Source organism: Myodes glareolus, chromosome 2, assembly GCF_982192425.1.
Source record: "Myodes glareolus chromosome 2, mMyoGla1.1, whole genome shotgun sequence".
In the NCBI taxonomy this organism is placed as follows: Eukaryota; Metazoa; Chordata; class Mammalia; order Rodentia; family Cricetidae; genus Myodes; species Myodes glareolus.
The window spans coordinates 97,332,919-97,345,258 of NC_142027.1; the positions used below are offsets into that span (position 1 = coordinate 97,332,919).

Below are 12,340 nucleotides of genomic sequence, written 5' to 3' on the forward strand. Positions count from 1 at the left end.
GTGTCCTCTCCAGACAGTTCCTCACTCATGGCTGTGACTTTACTGCCTGGCTGCAGTTCTTAACTGGTGGGTGTGGAGGGGCCCATCCTTTACTGCCTCTTGTTTAGATTCTCTCCTTCAGACTATAATCCTCACAGCAGCTCGCCTGGCTGCACTCCAGGCCTCATGGCTGCCACTGTCAACCGTCTTCCATCTCATTACTCCCATCTGGGGACACTTTTCACTGTGCTTCCCCAATGGGCACTGGAGCATGAACACCTGCATTTTTCCAGGACCCTAAGGCAAGTTCTTATAACAGATATGGGCGCCACTCTTGGCCTCCGACTCCTACACACAGCAACACATCCCAAGTTGTGACAGGAGGGCCCAAAATACTTTTTGGTTAAACATGCCACTTCCTGCTGGTGGTTTTACCTTGGCTCTGGCTGGAGGAGGCCGGTCCCCAGTAGCTCTGCTGCCACTGCTGACTTGTCATGGCTTAGGGGCAGGTATTACAGGCTAAGACCAGGTGCTGGAGAATTATCTGTAGTCTGTCAATCATGTCTTTTAATAAAATGCTGATTGGCCAGGCAGGAAGTATAGGCGGGTCAACCTGACAGGAAGTAGAGACGGGGCAATGAGAATAGGAGGAGGCTAGGGAGGAGGAAGTTGATTCCTCCGCCACTCTTGCCAGACCACCGAAGAGGCAACATGTAAGCTGTCACACTGAGAAAGGTACTGAGCCCATGTGGCTAATGTAGATAAGGATAATGGGGTAACGTAAGTTATAAGAGCTAATAAGAAGCCTGACCTAATGGGCCAATCAGCTTTATAACTTATAGAGATTTCTGTGTGATTGATTTTCCTTGGGAGTTGCCGGTTGTGGGGTACTGGGCGGGACAGAAACCCCAACAAGCCGGCCCTCATGTTACAGACTGTGACCCACTAGCTGGTCATCTGAGCATCTCCACGGCCTCCCAGCGGACAGCACTGAGCCACCTCCAGCTTTAGCCCTCAGGAAGGACCATGTACTCAGTCACTAAGGGCTGGATGAAATGGGATGACCCGAAACACCTTGGTTTGAAGTGTGAAATGATCCCGACATTGAGAACCGTGGGTTTTCTGGAGCGTTAGCGACAGCCCAAGCGCTCTAAGAGTTAGGCGCCTGTGCTGCGTGCGTGACAGTCACTGCCTGTGTACCCTGGGATGGTACCTAGAAATGCCCGAAGACAACAATGAAGACTCAGAGCCTCAGCCACGCTTGCCAGCTGCTGTGACTCCTTAACAGTTGGCACATGGAGCTCTTGAGAGTGAGCCGGCATGATACCACCATGATAGCTGGTTTATGCAACTTCACTTTGCCCTACTGGGGACAGGCTCAGGCTGGACAGAGCTACCAATGCCTTCAGGGTCTTGGCAATCCCTTCAGGCTGCCCGACCGGACTAGCAGACTCTTGGATTCAGGTCTGAGCCACTGCTCATGGCAGAAACGTGGTTTCAGCTTGGTGTTAGCTTAGGTTTTTAATTTCTCTCAACAGGAAGTGAAGTAGGTGACAGGAAGTGAATTCTGTCACACTTGTTAGACTGAGTATAGCTAGTTATACACTCTGGAGAAAACGCCTTTTGTGGGGGCTTGAGAGACGATTTGGTGGTCAAGAGCGTGTGTTCTTGCAGAGGACCAAGGTTCAATTCCCAGCACACATATGACTCACAACCATCCATAATTTCAGTTCCAGGGAATCCAGCTCCCTATTCTGACTTCCTAGGGCACCAGGAAAGCATGTGACACACAGACATACTTGTAAGCAAAATACTCATACATATGATATATATATATATATATATATATATCATATATATCATATATATGAATTGCCTTTTATTCGATTCTTTCTCTACCCCCATCCTTTCTTTTGTTCTCCTGGGCATTGAACTTAAGGTCTAATGAACGATAAGCAAGTAAGCCACATAGCCACATCCATAACCTCCTCTGTTACTTTTTGTTTGTTTTCTTGAGCTATGTAGCCCAAGCTGTCCTCAGACTTTGTATGGATCCTCCTAACTCCACTTCTTAAGTGCTGGGACTGTAGGTGTGCCCATCTGGTTCAAACTGTTTAAACGTTGAAACTATGTTTCATCAGGGGCTGGAGAGATGGCCCAGAGGTTAAGAGCTCTGACTGCTCTTCCAGAGGACCCGGGTTCAATTCCCAGCACCCACATGGCAGCTCACAGCTGTCTGAAGATCCAGTTGCAGGGGATCTGACACCTTCATACCATTGCACATAAAATAAAGTTAAATAAACCATAAAAATATTTAAAAAAACCAACTCTAAAAAAGAAACTATGTTTCATGAAATTGTCCAGGCTGGTGTTGAACTTACTCTATTGCTTAAGCTGGTCTTGAATTTTCTATGCTTCTTTCTTAGCCTTTAGAGTAACGAGGATTACAGGGCTGTATCACCAGGTCTGGCATAAAAGCCTTTCAATCTGAAGAAACTTAATGGGGCTTCATATTCCTCTCAGTTTTTACCCTGTTTATAGAAGTGGCCACCCCCTTAGTGTCAGTGCCCCATCACCCCCATCCCTAGCAAGGAGCTCCTGATGAAGCTCAGAACCAGGTCAGATAACATCTGCATCTGACTCCAGAGTGCTGGGATTATTTGCCTGTGGTACTATGCCCAGCACCAAACCCAGGACTTCATGTCTGTGAGGCCAGCACTCTACCAACTGGATGCCACCCCTAGCCAACAACAGCTATCACACAACAACAACCAGTCACCCAGGCTGCTTGTTTTGAGCAATGGGTTGGAGCTACAGTGTGTAAACCACTTAGCCAAGGAGTGGGGGCATGGTGGTGCCTGATTTGAACCTTCCTGCAAGCAATCTTTTGGCGATGCATCACAGCAGAACAGCTACTCTCCCATACATCTCTTTTTGTATAAAGTTGTGTACACCGATGGATGACTTTGACATTATAAGAGACCTTCATGACAGCCTGCTATACTGACTTGCCATAACAGGTCAGTTATGCCAATTTCTACTAATTACACCACAGAGATGACATTTGATTTGAGAAAGTGGTGGGATAGCGCAGTGCCGTGGAGCCCGTGGGAGTGGATGGGAGTGGTGGGATAGCGCAGTGCCGTGGAGTCCGTGGGAGTGGATGGGATAATGCAATGCTGTGGACTCCGTGCTCTTGGAGCTGACCACTCCATGCTTGCTCCCTTGAGGCTCTGCACTGTCCTGGAAGACTGAGATTCTTGCCTGGACAAGGGCTGGGCACTCTTTGTACAATTAGGTGCTGTTGGCACCAATGTGGAGCCCATAGGAGGCCGGAAGGGCAAAGTCAGAAACGCACTTCTATGCAGTGTGGTAACCTCATATGCCCCTGTAGCAGCGGCCTCCTGCCTGCAGCCAGCTGGGAGCTCTGCTGAAATGTTCTGACATGGGGCACTGTCCTGAGCTGGCTCCCAGTGACTGCATGGCAATGTGTTTTCCTCATGTGCTCAGGCGGCAAGCACCTTCCTGATCACTCAGAACACCTGAAAGGCAAGGCGAGCCTTCAGTTCTCCAGGGTGCCTCTGCCTGAGTGCTCCCAGGTGACCCTGGCTGTCACCTTCCACCCGTGCCACACACCCGTGCCACACTGGTGGGGCCCTAGGGAGACAGGCTCCTTGTTGCCCCCAGGCTGTGACTGAAGCTGACGTCAGACTTTTCCCAATAACCCTTGTTCTGCTGCCATTTCCCCATCTCTTTCCCAGACAAGGTCTTTGGCCTCCTGTACTCTGAGAACTTTGCCTTCCTTACCACACAAATCATTTGGCACCATGCCCAAATGCCGCCATACAGGAACTCCTGTGTCAGGTGCCCATATTTACCGTCCCAGCACCTCTGCTCCTGCTGTTTGATACCTACTCTCTGCTGACTGCCTGTACTGATTGCCTGGCCCCTGACCATCTCAGGTGTTCTCGGCCCTGTTCAGGGCCACTTCTGTGCCTGACCTACTCTGCGGACTGGAAAGAGGGGGGGAGGGGCCTCGGTCCAGAGTGCTGATGTGTCTCTGAGAACCATGTGTACAAACCTCCATGATCCCGCTGTTCTCCTTCAAACCTCTGACTCCACAGGGTAAGCACATAGTTCCTGTTTCCCGAGGAAGTGAAAACCCCTAGAAGAGCCCTCCCTCTGCTCTGGGACTGTGGAAGTGACCCTTACAGGCACAACAGATCACTAATTTCTGGTCTCGCTCCATACCAGGCTCCCAGAAACCCCAAATCATCACACCAGTCCTGTAGGCTTAAGGAAATGCTGCTCTTTCCCCAGAAGCAAACAAAACACAATGACTCTTTTTTGCTATAGCCTCCTGTTACCCAGAGACTGCCACTGCTCCCCCACTCATCCCAGGACACCTGTTCAGGAGAGCTGCCTGTGTGCTCACTCCAATCAGACACCACTTCTAGATGGTGATACAGTATTCAGGACACAACAGTCTGCAACCTTCTCTGGCCACTTCCCAATTCTACTTCTCCCTGCTCCTGGGTACTGAGGTGCCAACCCTTCAATCCCCGTTCCCTCCTTGAGCAATGGTTGTCAGCGTTGGTCGGTCTGTTTTGCTGTCCTGTCTTCTCTCAGAAGCCTGAGTCTTCCAGTCTTCCAGGTAGAGCTATGTATGTAGCGGCACAGCAGAGGGCAGACTTGTGCACCGGAATCCCTGCCTCCCGGAGAGTGTTCCCACCCACATCCGCTGTTTCAGCACACCAAGGGGTTCCTGTTGGCTTCCTTCTCACACCAAAAGTCAGGCAGTCCTGGCAGCTCTTCCACCAGGACACATCCCCAGGTGGGCTGTACCTTTCCACTCTCCTCAGTCGCGTTCTAGGGGCTGTGTTCCTGCACCAGCGGACGTGGCCCTCATCTGGAGCACAGCAGGGGACTCTTCTGCAGGAAATTCTACCCCACTGCAGAAGCTGGACCCAGTGAGGGGCCCGAGCCTGAAGATCAGTAAGTGCCTCCTACATCCACCTCTTCCCAGCTCTCCTTCCCCATCTAGCAGGCAGGGTGCTTATTCCAGCCACCAAAGAGTTGATGAAATCAACAAGGGGCACCAGAGATGCCGAGGACACAGAATATAAGAGCCACACAGTGATCACAGCAGTTAACCATCATATCTGTCGCTGAAGACCTCTGCCAGGCTCCCTGTGACATCTGTGTGCACTGATGTTCTTGGAACACTCTACTAATCTTGACAAGGTTTCTCACTAGAAGAAGCACAAGAGTCCCGACGCTGTTGGCACCCCCTTATACTAGCATGTCAGGTCCCTGATGGAGCTCATGGTTCCTGCAGTAAGGCCTGCCCACCCTGTGTCTGCCAGTCAAGTTGCTGTGGCCGGGTCACTGCAATCTCTGTAAACTTACACGTCCCGTCTAGGTTTCCACTGAGTCCCACCAGGACCCAAGGCAGCTACTGGCTACTTTCTAGGAGCAGACATTCTTGTTTGGTTACCTATTTTGTCCGAAGTCACCTGACCATTTCAATTCATTGCAAAGCAGTGTTTCTTGAATGAAAGAATTGATGGAGACAGGAGGCACTTTATGGGGTGGGGGTGTCTCAGACACTGTTAGTGTAGCAGCTCTAAGAGAAAGGACAGCTGCACGGAGACGGTCTCCTGCATGGGCTTTTCTAGCTAGGGATAAAACATGGATGGTGTTCTCTGTTCTTTGGAGGGGAGACAGCACAACAGGGCATTATAGGCTGTGTGAAGGCGGGGAACAAATTAGTTCACTGGGCAGGAACAGGGCTGGCTTGGCTGGGCAGCTGGCAAGGCTGCCCCCAAGTGGTAGTACGGGTTTTGGCAGTTGCAGCGGCCTCCAGATGACACGTGTACTGTGTCAGAGCGAGGCCATAGCTTGGGTGTGAGCACAAAAGTCGAGCTTCTTAGAAGTTTCCCTGGGAGGGGTAGGAAGACAGGAAGGGAAAAAGCAAGAAAACAAAGAGCATTTGTTTCCAGTTGAGCACAGAGGCCTGGTCCCAGCATCTCTAACAAGCTTTGCTCTGTCCTCAGATGCCTCTTAAAGAGAAGAGTAACAATGCCAAGCTGATAGATAAAGGAGATTTTGTCCATGTGACCACACTGGGAAAGGACCCAGCGGCAGGGCACTGGCTGGAGGTGTAGGTGAAAGAGCAGGCCACAGGTATGCATAACTCCTCCTCAGTCGATTGACCTCGAGACAGATACTATTTCCTACTGGGTGTTGAGCATTTGAACCCAGGACCTCATGCTTGTGTGGGGTAAGCTCTTGACCACTGAACCAGCTCCCGCAAGCCACTTTTTGATTGATGTTCTCCACCTCCACCCCCACCCCGTGTTCTTTGTGTAGATGTTGATCCTCTCTGAGACATAAACCTGGCTCTCACTCTGAAGGTTGTCCCCAGGCAGTGTGTTTCCTTCATTGTGCAGACACAAGGTCCCATCTGCCCTGCATTGGCCGGAGACACTGGTGTGCTGGTTAGAAAGCCCTCGTCTGTGCCTAAATCCTGTGCCTGACAGATTTATTTTCCTGCATTTCCCATTAGCAGTTTCAGGTCCTCAGTCTAGAGTCCTCGATCCATCTGGAGTTATTTTTACTAAGGGTAAGAGATAAACTAGCTTCATTCTTTAACATATGAATATCCAGGTTTCTTGACACCATTGCTAAAGAGGCTGCCTTTCCTCCAATGTATACTTTTGGAGTCGGTTTCAAAACTCAGAAGGCTGTAGCCGTGTGGGTTTGTATCTGGATCTTCTGTTCAGTGTCACGGATCAACATGTGTGTTTTGTGTCACCACCATGCGGGTTGTGACTATGTCTCTATACTGTACCTTGAAATCAGTGTGGCGATACCGCCAACCTTTTCCCCCCACTCATGATTGACTATCCCAGGTCTTTTATCTTCCCCTGGATTTTCAGATATTTCTTATATTTCACTGAGTGTGGTACACACCTTTAACACCAGCACTCAGGGGACAGAGATCAATCGATCTCTAAATTTGAGGCTAGCCTGGTCTACACAGCAAATTCCAGGCTAACTAGGGCTACATAAAGCTTATTTCAGAAACAAGCAAACAACAAAAAAAAAACTAGGATTTTTTTCTATTTCTGTGAAGAATAACCTGGGATTTTGACAGTGATTTATTCAATCTGTCAATTGCTTTTGGTAAGGAAGTCATTTTTCACAATATTGATCCTCCTGATCAATAAGCATGGGAAATATTTCTATCTTCCAGTGCCTTCTTCAACTTCTCTCTTGAGCATTTTAAAATTTTCATTGTAGAGATCTTTCTTTTCCAGTTAGATTTCTGGTAATGTTTGCATGTGTGTGTGTGTGTGTGTGTGTGTGTGTGTGTGTGTGTGTGCTTTTGTGTGCATGTATGTGTTTGTGCATGGGCCTGTATATGATGAATGGGATCTGGTTTCCCCCTCACCACACTTGCTACTGGTATATAGGAAGGCTGCAGATGTGGGTATGTTCATTTAAACCCTGCTACTTTGTTGAAAGTGTTTAGAAGTTCGAAGAGCACCCTAGTGGAAACCTTAATGTTAACTCTCATGTATAGAATCATATCATTTGCAAACAAGGAGACGGTGACTCCCCCTATCCGCATACCCTTTATTTGATTCTCTTGTTTACTTGCTGTTGTTAGACCCTCCAGCACCACACTGAGGAAAAAAGGACCCCTTCTCTTGTTGTTGATTTTAGTGTGAATTTCTGATTATTTTCCACTCAGTATAATGTTGGCTCTAAATAATTTGTATTTTGCCTTCATTATGTTGAGATGTATTCTTTCTATTCTTAGTTTGTCAAGAAGGGATACGTCCTCTCAAAATCATTTTCTTTCTTTCTTTTTTTTTGTTTTTCGAGACAGGGTTTCTCTGTGGCTTTTTTAAAAAAATTATTTATTTATTATGTATATGATATTCTGTCTGTGTGTATGCCTGCAGGTCAGAAGAGGGCACCAGACCTCATTACAGATGGTTGTGAGCCACCATGTGGTTGCTGGGAATTGAACTCAGGATCTTTGGAAGAGCAGGCAATGCTTTTAAACTCTGAGCCATCTCTCCAGCCCCTCTGTGGCTTTGGAGCCTGTCCTGGAACTAGTTCTTGTAGACCAGGCTGGTCTCGAACTCACAGAGATCCACCTGCCTCTACCTCCCAAGTGCTGGGATTAAAGGCATGCACCACCACCGCCCGGCACCAAAATCATTTTCTAAATCTATTGAGATTCATGAGGCTTCTGTTCTTGAGTCCTCTTATGTGATACACACACACACACACACACACACACACACACACACACACACACATAATATATATAATATATAATATTATATAAAATATATATATTTGAAATAATTTGATCTAGGGCTGGAGAGATGGCTCAGTTGGTAGGATCACTTGTTTTTTTGTTTGTTTGTTTGTTTTGTTTTTTTAGAGTACATGGTTTTGGCTTCCAGCACCCACATGGTGGCTTACAACTGTCTGTAACCTTAATTCCAAGGGATCTGGTGCTGCCATGTGAGTGTGTACATCAAATGCAAGCATTGTGCCTACATCCAGGCAAATCACTAATACACATAATATAGAAATAAAATTTAAAAAGTTGAGTTAGCAAAGGTGCACAGTATTAGGTTCCATTATGGCATTTCCAAGGAAATTAGCTTTTTGTTACTTGTCTTCCCTCCTTGTATTCCCCATTCCCCTTGTTCCTCCTGTCCATCTCCCCCTCCCCACAGAGCCTCCTTTCACTTTCTTGGCGCTCATGTCTTATTGCCCTCTCTCTCTTCCTCAGTTGTCCTTACTGTCTTATGGTCTCCTTTCGAGTCCCATAGTCTATGCCCACGTTCTCCCTCTTATGTGACTATATTACATGGTAGGGTCTGTGCAGGCGGAGAGCATGGGAGTCAGTCTGCAGTACTTCCTCCACACAGAGGGTCTGCTGCTCTCTGTGCTCTTCAATGACAGGGACAGGATTAGGTTTCTCTTCAGCTCCTCCCTCCTGTTTTCCAGGCTATGTTTTTGCCATTTCTTGAAGTCTATCTCCAACACCTTTGTTCTGTAGTCTATGCAGCAATTACATATCACATAATCTTCCATGCAGAGCTTCTAAGTTCAACCGTGAAATGAGAGTCCACGGCCTCTCCCTACAGTTTCAAAGTCCTTGAAAGCCTTTCCAGCTTCAACAATTAATCTCGCAATGAATCCTTCCCAGCAGGGATTGTGATGGGAGTGCACTGCAGACCAGCTCAGACTCGCTGGCTGGTTTTGAAGCGGTGACAGAGGAAGGAACCCTATGGCGATGATGCTCTGTGGCCTCCCAGGGCCTACTTCAGCCACTTCAGTCCGACATGCCCCTCCCTTTCATCTGCAGAGAGGCTCCCTCAACGTGCGTGCGTGCGACAGAGAGCACCCCTGTCGTTCTGACTGCCCCGCCCACCATCATCTTGCCTCTAACTCTACTTAGGTTGCAGAGTCCCTCATCAGGCGTGAACTCTGCCCGGAGCACTGTGGTCTCAGAGCAGTGTGTGCAGGGCAGTAAGAGCAGCAACTGACGATGAGCTGGGAGACAGGCGGGTGTGCGAAAGAAGGGCAGTGGAAGTGATGGGGCTGGGCGCAGCTGGTTGTGAGGTCAGGCAAGGCTGTCCTGCAGGGTGGCTGCTGAGTAGGTATCTCTTGACCGGCTGTTACAAAGGCTGTGACAGAGACCAGAGCTTCTGCAAATCCCTTGTCTCCGACAGTGCTATTTATCCCATCTGAGTGGGGAAAGCAGTGGAATGCACTTGATGCTTTAAGTTGATTCAACACTTCATTTTAAAACATATATAGTTTTAAATTTTAGTGTCTTGCTATCTAGCCCAGGCCAACTTGGAGCTCTTTTCTTTTCTTTTCTTTTCTTTTCTTTTCTTTTCTTTTCTTTTCTTTTCTTTCTTTCTTTCTTTTTTTTTTTTTAAGACAGGGTTTCTCGTAGCTTTGGAGCCTGTTCCAGAATTAACTCCTGTAGACCAGGCTGGCCTTGAACGCACAGAGATATGCCTGCCTCTGCCTCCCGAGTGCTGGGATTAAGGGCATGTGCCACCATTACCAGACTCAGCTTAGAACTCTTTTTTTTTTTAAATTTAAGATTTATTTATCATACATACAGTATTCTGCATGCAGGCATGCTTTCATGCCAGAAGAGGACATAAGATCTCATTACAGATGATTGTGAACCACCATGTGATTGGCTGGGGATTGAACTCAGGACCCCTGGAAGAGCAGGCAGCGCTCTCAACTCCTGAGCCATCTCTCCAGCCCCCTGCCTGGAACTCTTGATCCCCCTATCGTAGCCTCCTGTGTGGTGGGATAAAGGACTATATCTTTCCAACTAAAAAGAAGGGGTGGGCTGGAGAGATGTCTCAGCAGTTAACAGCAGTTGCTTCTCCTGTAAAGGGCCTGGGTTCCCAGCATCCACATCTGCCAGCTCACAACTGCCTATGACTCGTCTCACGGGATCTGATGTCCTTTTTTGGTCTTCATAGGCACTGCATGCATGTGATGCATTTTTGCATCATTAAACAAATATTCCATAGCATAAACAAATGTAACACATCTTAAAATAATATTCCACAAAAGTGATCTGTGTTCACTGCACTCCAGATGAGAATTACAGCACCCTAAATAAGTACTTGATTGTTTCTTTGCTTTTTTTTTTAATTTTTGAGACAGTATCTCTCTGTGTAGCCCTGACTATCCTAGTACTCACTATGTAGACCAAGCTGGCCTTGAATTCACAAGATCCAGTTGTCACAGGATCTTGAAAGATGAGATTAAAGTCTCGTACCACAATACCCAGCTCTAAACAGGTACTTGAAATAACAAAGAAGTTGTTAACTTTGCTCTGCTAAGGCAGTGTTCGTGGAAAATACAGTCTAAGCATCTCTAATGATGACACTCCAGGGGCATTCTGAAGCCCTGTGCTAGCAGAGGGTGCTGTCACTGTCAAAAAGTACACAGAGGCTGTGTTGTGTGGAACCAGAGCCTTAGATTAGGATCTGAGAGCCAACTCTGAAGTGAGTAACCAATCCCTGGTTACAATGCTCTCATCCAATCACAGCGATTCACCTGCTGACACCCACCAATCACAGTGACTCACCTGCTGACACCCACCAATCACAGTGACTCACCTGTTGATACCCACCAACCACAGCGACTTAGTTGTTGACACACACCAATCACAGTGACTACTTGTTGACACCCACCAATCACAGTAACTCACCTGCTGACACCCACCAATCACAGTGACTTACCTGCCAATCCTCATCAATCACAGAGATTAATTAGCACACAGAGTGCAGGTGTCCCCACAGCAGCAGGTAAGATGACCAATGCTGCTTCCTTTGCACTTGGTTCTAGGGTAGTGACTTTGGGGACCTATACTTTTTGTCAAGTATTTCTCCAAGGTGTGTTGACAGAAAAAGGCTCTGAGGAGGTCTCACAGCTGATAGGCATCTCAGCCATAAATTTTCAGCTTCAAATCTTGAGGGTGTCTGGAATCAAAGGAAGCCCAAGTACCCCCTGTGTGCCCAGTGGCAGCACGAGATGCCGAAGTGCCACCCTCAGGACAAGTGTGCTGTGGGGCAGACAGACAGCACTGTCACAGCAGGGGAGTTATCAGAAAGGTTAAACTTGAGGGACAGGCATGAGGTGGCACAGGGCACAGGCCATCCATGGTAGCAGGCACACTGTCTGGCATCATGGCAGCTCAGGAAAAGCATGGAGATCTTTCACATATACATATATCCAGGAAGGTTTAGGGACAGAAATAGGTTTCCACCTGCTGTCTGAGTCAGCATTGCCCAAGCTAAGATTACCTCAGGACACACTTCTCTCAAAGTCTTTGTGCAAGGAGGCTCTCAGCTCTAGACCTGAAAGCAGCATGCCCAGGCCAGCACACTTCAATAGGAGTGCGCCCACCGGGAGGTGGCTGCAGGCAATCAGTCAGAGCAGACACAATGATTAGCCCAGCGGGAACAAAGACACGGACTGCAGCCCTGTGCTGTTGTGAGTCCCCCGCCCGCCCTCACCCCCACCTCTCCTGTGACTGGGCTCTGCCTAGAGGTTGTCCGATGTCCATAAACTTGCATATGGATTCCATTAAAACTGAACAGACTCTTTTCTCCTGGTCCCCGTGGAGTCAATCTTTTTCAGAGATGACATGTCAGTAGCCTCAGGTAAATCCCCAAGATGGTCAATACTCTAACAACTGAACAGCCTAGACTTTTGGAGAATGGTGTTTCCTAACGTTTATTAAAGTGTAATGGCAAAAGTGGGCAGAAGACAAACAGGTGGACCT

The 12,340-nt window shown here is 48.0% G+C and overlaps 2 long non-coding RNA genes across 2 annotated transcripts; both read left to right on the plus strand.

The window, feature by feature from the left end:
* The first annotated feature begins 611 nt into the window (after positions 1-611).
* On the plus strand, positions 612-2,290 carry LOC148123075 (uncharacterized). The gene is made up of 2 exons (XR_015735279.1): positions 612-714; positions 914-2,290. It is a non-coding gene; the product is annotated as an uncharacterized LOC148123075 (long non-coding RNA).
* A 2,064-nt stretch (positions 2,291-4,354) lies between these two features.
* Positions 4,355-6,798, plus strand: LOC146895518 (uncharacterized). The gene is made up of 2 exons (XR_015000195.2): positions 4,355-4,974; positions 6,036-6,798. It is a non-coding gene; the product is annotated as an uncharacterized LOC146895518 (long non-coding RNA).
* Positions 6,799-12,340: the final 5,542 nt, after the last annotated feature.